Genomic DNA, 7,543 nt, shown 5'->3' on the forward strand with positions numbered 1-7,543 from the left:
TTTTTCATGTCAGACAAGGAGCCCCAAAATGATATGTATTTGGCTGCGAGTCAATATATATATATATATATATATATATTAGAGATGTTAGAGATGATCGGGAAAAGTATCGGATCGGCCCTTATTTATTTGTCATATCGGGTCATATTGGTGCCAGTCTAACCACTGATCAGGGGTAAAGGGTTGACACTATGGCAGGTAAATAAAATATTGGGACATGTGGAGTTTGCTTTGGAGTTGCCCAAACTGCAAGTGCACATTTGAGTGAGGCGTCTGCTATAAACACAACATGAGATATAGCTAGATAGCTATAAACACAACATGAGATCACGACACTGGTATCGGTATTCGGTATCGGTATCGGCTAACACAGAAATTGAGGTATCGGGATCGGAAGCGAAAAAAGTGTATCGGGTCTCTCTCTCTCTCTCTCTCTCTCTCTCTCTCATATATGGGAATGTCAATATATTTTGCCAGTCTCATGATAACCAGTGTGGTTGCAAATGAACCAAGTTGGTACAACACATGGATCTCCATATGTGGACAGCAAGGGAGCTGACTATCATCACCTGGATCTCCATATATGAAGATCACAACACTGACCTCATCAAACCCTGGATAGCCATGCATGGTTTGACATACTAGATTTGTATATATGAGCCGGCCAACAACTTGCTGACCTCATGCACTGACACCAGATTAATAGTTTAACTTCTGCTTCTGTTGTTTCAGCGCGACCTCGCCCCTTTAGGGCAAGGTCATAAAACTGTAGCCTGGGTTCCAGCCTGATTCGCTGCGTTCCGCTGATCTTTCAGACCCGTGGAATGCAGCAAATCAGGCTGGAACCCACGCTAATAAAAATGGCCATAAAATGCCATATCGGTATCAGCATCGGATATTGATGACGCAATAATAATGTGACCGTCAATGGCTCTGTCACTTTTGTTTCGTGTATTTCTAATGTTTGAAGGCAGCATAATCCATCCGTATGATATCGGAATCGGTCAGAATCGGTAACGGCAGATATTATCCTGCAAATAATCAGAGATCGGATATCGGACATAATTTCATAATCGTGCACCCCTATTATAATACATTAACCAATTAAAAAGGTATATTCAGTGATTTCACTTCATTCAAATATCATCTTTTTTTCCCTTTTAAAAAAAAATAATACTCCCTACCATAGAGTGTGCTGACCATATAAGGAGTTCCTCCCTGTCCCCAGTGAGCCCCTGGGGTCAAAAAACCCTAATTTCAGTTTTGGTGGCGGGTGGCAAAGCCTTCATCCAATCAGGATGAGAGGGGCCTTCCTCCAATCATGATCGAGTGGGGGCACATCCTGTTGGCCTGTTGCACCACCCCCCACTGTAGAGCGTGTGCATGTAATAGTCCTTTAAGCCCTATTTTATACATGGTCTATTTACAAAAATATTGGCATCGACATCAAATTGTTAAAATATAAAACGTATCCAATTTTATAATTATGCAAAATGATATTATTGGATTGTGATTATCTCCGACCAAGCCAAGAGCTACGACCTGTGTTGTGTGTGCCTGAGTTTGGTGATTTCTCCCCCACATAATGGCAGAGATATAGAATTATATTCATTAAAAAAGAAAACAAGTAAAATTACGTGCTATCCTTTTCAGAAGGTGATGTATACATCAGGCAGAGGGAGGAAGAAATGAGAGGGATACCCATGTACCTGTCTAAATACTTCACTAAGATACCCATGTACCTGTCTAAATACTTCACTAAGATACCCATGTACCTGTCTAAATACTTCACTAAGATACCCATGTACCTGTCTAAATACTTCACTAAGATATACCCATGTACCTGTCTAAATACTTCACTAAGATACCCATGTACCTGTCTAAATACTTCACTAAGATACCCATGTACCTGTCTAAATACTTCACTAAGATACCCATGTACCTGTCTAAATACTTCACTAAGATACCCATGTACCTGTCTAAATACTTCACCAAGATACCAATGTACCGGTCTAAATACTTCACCAAGATACCCATGTACCGGTCTAAATACTTCACCAAGATACCCATGTACCGGTCTAAATACTTCACCAAGATACCCATGTACCTGTCTAAAAACTTCACCAAGATACCCATGTACCCGTCTAAATACTTCACTAAGATACCCATGTACCCGTCTAAATACTTCACTAAGATACCCATGTACCCGTCTAAATACTTCACTAAGATACCCATGTACCCGTCTAAATACTTCACTAAGACACCCATGTACCTGTCTAAATACTTCACTAAGATACCCATGTACCTGTCTAAATACTTCACTAAGATACCCATGTACCTGTCTAAATACTTCACTAAGATACCCATGTACCTGTCTAAATACTTCACTAAGATACCCATGTACCTGTCTAAATACTTCACTAAGATACCCATGTACCTGTCTAAATACTTCACTAAGATACCCATGTACCTGTCTAAATACTTCACTAAGATACCCATGTACCTGTCTAAATACTTCACTAAGATACCCATGTACCTGTCTAAATACTTCACTAAGATACCCATGTACCTGTCTAAATACTTCACTAAGATACCCATGTACCTGTCTAAATACTTCACCAAGATACCCATGTACCTGTCTAAATACTTCACCAAGATACCCATGTACCGGTCTAAATACTTCACCAAGATACCCATGTACCTGTCTAAAAACTTCACCAAGATACCCATGTACCTGTCTAAATACTTCACCAAGATACCCATGTACCTGTCTAAATACTTCACCAAGATACCCATGTACCTGTCTAAATACTTCACTAAGATACCCATGTACCTGTCTAAATACTTCACTAAGATACCCATGTACCTGTCTAAATACTTCACTAAGATACCCATGTACCTGTCTAAATACTTCACTAAGATACCCATGTACCTGTCTAAATACTTCACTAAGATACCCATGTACCTGTCTAAATACTTCACTAAGATACCCATGTACCTGTCTAAATACTTCACTAAGATACCCATGTACCTGTCTAAATACTTCACTAAGATACCCATGTACCTGTCTAAATACTTCACTAAGATACCCATGTACCTGTCTAAATACTTCACTAAGATACCCATGTACCTGTCTAAATACTTCACTAAGATACCCATGTACCTGTCTAAATACTTCACTAAGATACCCATGTACCTGTCTAAATACTTCACTAAGATACCCATGTACCTGTCTAAATACTTCACTAAGATACCCATGTACCTGTCTAAATACTTCACTAAGATACCCATGTACCTGTCTAAATACTTCACTAAGATACCCATGTACCTGTCTAAATACTTCACTAAGATACCCATGTACCTGTCTAAATACTTCACTAAGATACCCATGTACCTGTCTAAATACTTCACTAAGATACCCATGTACCTGTCTAAATACTTCACCAAGATACCCATGTACCTGTCTAAATACTTCACCAAGATACCCATGTACCTGTCTAAATACTTCACTAAGATACCCATGTACCTGTCTAAATACTTCACCAAGATACCCATGTACCTGTCTAAATACTTCACTAAGATACCCATGTATCTGTCTAAATACTTCACTAAGATACCCATGTACCTGTCTAAATACTTCACCAAGATACCCATGTACCTGTCTAAATACTTCACTAAGATACCCATGTACCTGTCTAAATACTTCACTAAGATACCCATGTACCTGTCTAAATACTTCACTAAGATACCCATGTACCTGTCTAAATACTTCACTAAGATACCCATGTACCTGTCTAAATACTTCACTAAGATACCCATGTACCTGTCTAGATACTTCACTAAGATACCCATGTACCTGTCTAAATACTTCACTAAGATACCCATGTACCTGTCTAAGTACTTCACTAAGATACCCATGTACCTGTCTAAATACTTCACTAAGATACCCATGGACCTGTCTAAATACTTCCTTAATGTTAACCAAGTCCACACCCACAACACCAGAGGGAGTGCAACGAACCATGTACAACCCAGATTCGGCACAAACAAGGGACTAAATTCTTTTCGCTCCTATGCCACCAAAATGTGGAACGCCCTACCAACAGTCATTAAGACATGCAAATCCCTTGACTCCTTCAAAACCGCTCTCAAAGGGCACCTACGGACGGCTGCAATTCGAAACTGGCCCCCGTACAAATCTGAATCCCCCACCCCCCCACTTTTCCCCCTCACTGTACATGTCTCTTTTTCCTTTTTACCTCTATGATGAATTCCTGTTCTGTTTTTTGACTATATAGAAGTGTCTATTTGTACGTCTCTAAATGTTTTGATGAATTGAACATGGTGGACCCTCTTGTAAACAAGTGTAATGCTTAATTGGGTCGTCCACTCACAGTTAACAGTCTTTGTATTGAGTTTGTGCTTGAAATGTACTGTAATTCTGCAAACTGTTAATAAATATTACAATCAATCAATCAATCAATCAATGCATCCCAACGACAGATCTGTAGCAGTAGTCTCTTTTTTTTGCCACAACACACTATTGAATAAAACAAAGAATGACTCAGATGACTGATGGTAATTCTGTGTGTGTGTCAGACTAACCAATCAGCCAGGAAGTCAATCCCTATACATGCCTGTATAAATATACCCCCATTTGAAAAGATGTTGTAAACCAGAAGCGACCTCGCCCTGAGTTCGCACTGAAACAGGGCTTTTTTGTAACGTTTTCGGGCCGGGTATGGCGAAAAATGTGTGCTAATTGGTAAGGGCAGGCGGGGCCTCGGGCCAGCCCAGTTAGGGCCTGTTGAGAACTCTAGTATTCGCCGGCTGCCGGATTCGAATGGACAGGTATCAGTCAGACATCGAAGAGGAAGGATCAACATATGGAATGTCACTTATGTCAGCACAGGTCAGCTCCATATATGGAGATCTAAGGGTTTGAGGTCAGATGTAGAGTTGCTGGCCGGCTCCATATATGCAGATCTAGGTAGCCTCGGTCCCAGGCTTACTTTTCTGCGAAAAGAAGAGCCTGGTCACAACGTAAGGCAAAGAAGCTATCGGCGGACGTATCCTCCGGAACATCCATCAGATGTATTTCCCCCGGATACGATATTTTCCCGACCAATCACAACACTTGTTCCATTCGCGGAGAATGTAAACTGATTTGTAAAGCATCAACGTCATTTCCTTGGGAGATACTTCCGCTAAAATCCCGCAACTTCCGATGATAGTCTTTTCAGCGTAGGTCTTGCGCAGGGTGAGATCTAGGTGATGATCCAGTCTTCTCCGCGTGTCACAAGGCGTGACAGACTGACGACCATACTGTATATGGAGCGTGTCAGCGTGACAGGTTTTGCAGGTTTACGGTCACAATAAATATATATTTATAGGCAGTGGCTCAACAGGTAGAGTGGCCACTTGAGAATCGGAACCTGGTTCGATCCCCGACTCCCCCTGGGTTGTCGAAGTGTCCTTAATTGAGCAAGACACTGAACCCCTAACTGCTCCTCTTTGGATTTGATTGATTGATTGAACATTTCATTCATGTAGAATGGGTACATTTCAAACAATAGCATAATACAAAAACTGCTACAAGGATGAAACCATGAAAAGCACTAAGATTAGCTTACATAAGGGTGCTCCAATTTCAACTAATCAAACATTTAAAGAAATATACACTTCTATGAAAAATCAAAGATACATTTAAAGAAAGGAAAAAATGTACAGTATGGGGAAAAAAGGGGGACGGCGGGACTGACTTTTTTTTTTGTTTTACTTTGAGTGGTTTTGAAGGAGTCTAGGGATTCACATCCACATTTTAGTGGCATAGGAGCTAAATTAATTTAATCTGGGTAAAGGCGCAATATAAATGCACCATTTGCACATACCAGTATCAGGCATTGTTATTAAGGATGAATTAGCAAACATGAAATCACATACATACCAAAGAATGTAGATTGGTCTTTTATTGGCTGTCAGTGTCACATCTCTCATCCCTCCCATCCATCATTAAGTTGCCATTCCTGACAAGCATTTTGTTACCAATATTAATACCGATGGGGTGAATTGAAATCCATAAACATTTATAAAAGCCACATTTCTCTTTGTACAACCAATGTGCTCAAAATGTATAAAATAAAATAAGACGATAACTTACCATATGTTTAGGCAGTTAAAAAACATCAATACAAATATCTTTTGACACCTTATACATAAAATATGTTCATCACAAAGAACCAAAACATGGTAAAAATCATTTCTGCTTTCATCTGTGCATGCGTTTAAGTGGAACAAATGCTATGTGTAACACTTGTGTTACAATATTAGTAACTGGATGACCTGAACAATGGATTCAATGCATTAAGTTTTATCACAGGTTTTTTTTGTTGTCATGAAACTAATTAAAAATCTACAACGCAGGACTTATTTGAATGAATAAAAGTTATTTTAACCACTCTGTATGGTAGAGTGTTAATATAAGCAGTATATTTGCAATGGCTGGAGGTGGTCTCCATACGCTTTCAATGAGAAATGGTGATTGTAGACCCTGGTTCAGGCACGTCTACTGGTTGACAAGCAGGTGGCGCATCGGACTAGCCTCGCGTAACGATACTAATATCACCGCGTGGGTATTAGCCTCATCCCTTTCTGTGTTCGATTTTTTTCTGCAATGTCCCGCCCCCTATTTGCATACTGGCCTGGGCCCTGGTTAGTTCAGAGCCATAGAGTAAGACAGAGTTACGACAACTCTGTTCCCTTCATGGGGCCAGGCTCTTCTACATGGACTTCTATTGAAAAGGGACAACCGGAAGTTTACGGAATGCATTGGAGTCTATGGGCTCGCGCGAGTACATGAACCACGTGACCAGGCTGTTTTCTGCCCCCTCAATGTCGTAACTCTGTCTTACTCTATGGCTCTGGGTTGGTTATAGCCTGGTTTCAGACGAATCTTGTTGGCTCGTAACCATTTCAGCCGTGAAGTCCTCCCATAATTGAGAGGGGCCAGACTTCATCTGCCTGGGGAGGAAGGCTGGCTACGCGAGGCTAGCATCGGACAGCACAGACAGACTGCACACTAGACATGCCTCCATCGCTGAAACCGACCCATTTGGAGAGACATACAACCTACGGATTGAAAGCAAACACCATATAGCGTATTATAGCATTGAAAAAGCTGCATACATTAACATCTTGTGTGCTGTGGGTTTAACTAAAGAAGTAATGTTCTAGTTCGTTCAGTCTTCATTCAGGGACAAAAAGAATAATTTAAACAGAAATCCTTTAACTTTTTATTTTATCATAAACTGGCAAGTGCGAAGGCATATCACCGGTTTCAATAAACGTTGTACCACAGTTTCCTTAGCGGGTTACCTGTATTAAATCTTGGGGGAATAAAAATAAATAAATGAAAGAAATTTGTAATCATCGTTATGCATAATAGTAGGAATGTCCTGGACAAATACTCAGAATAATTTACTCGTAATTTCTCTGCCTGTTAAACAGTCAGAAAACAATGTCTGTGACATAAAAAGAAGAGTCA

The sequence above is a fragment of the Electrona antarctica genome, assembly GCF_951216825.1.
Source record: "Electrona antarctica genome assembly, chromosome: 3".
NCBI classification, from domain to species: Eukaryota; Metazoa; Chordata; class Actinopteri; order Myctophiformes; family Myctophidae; genus Electrona; species Electrona antarctica.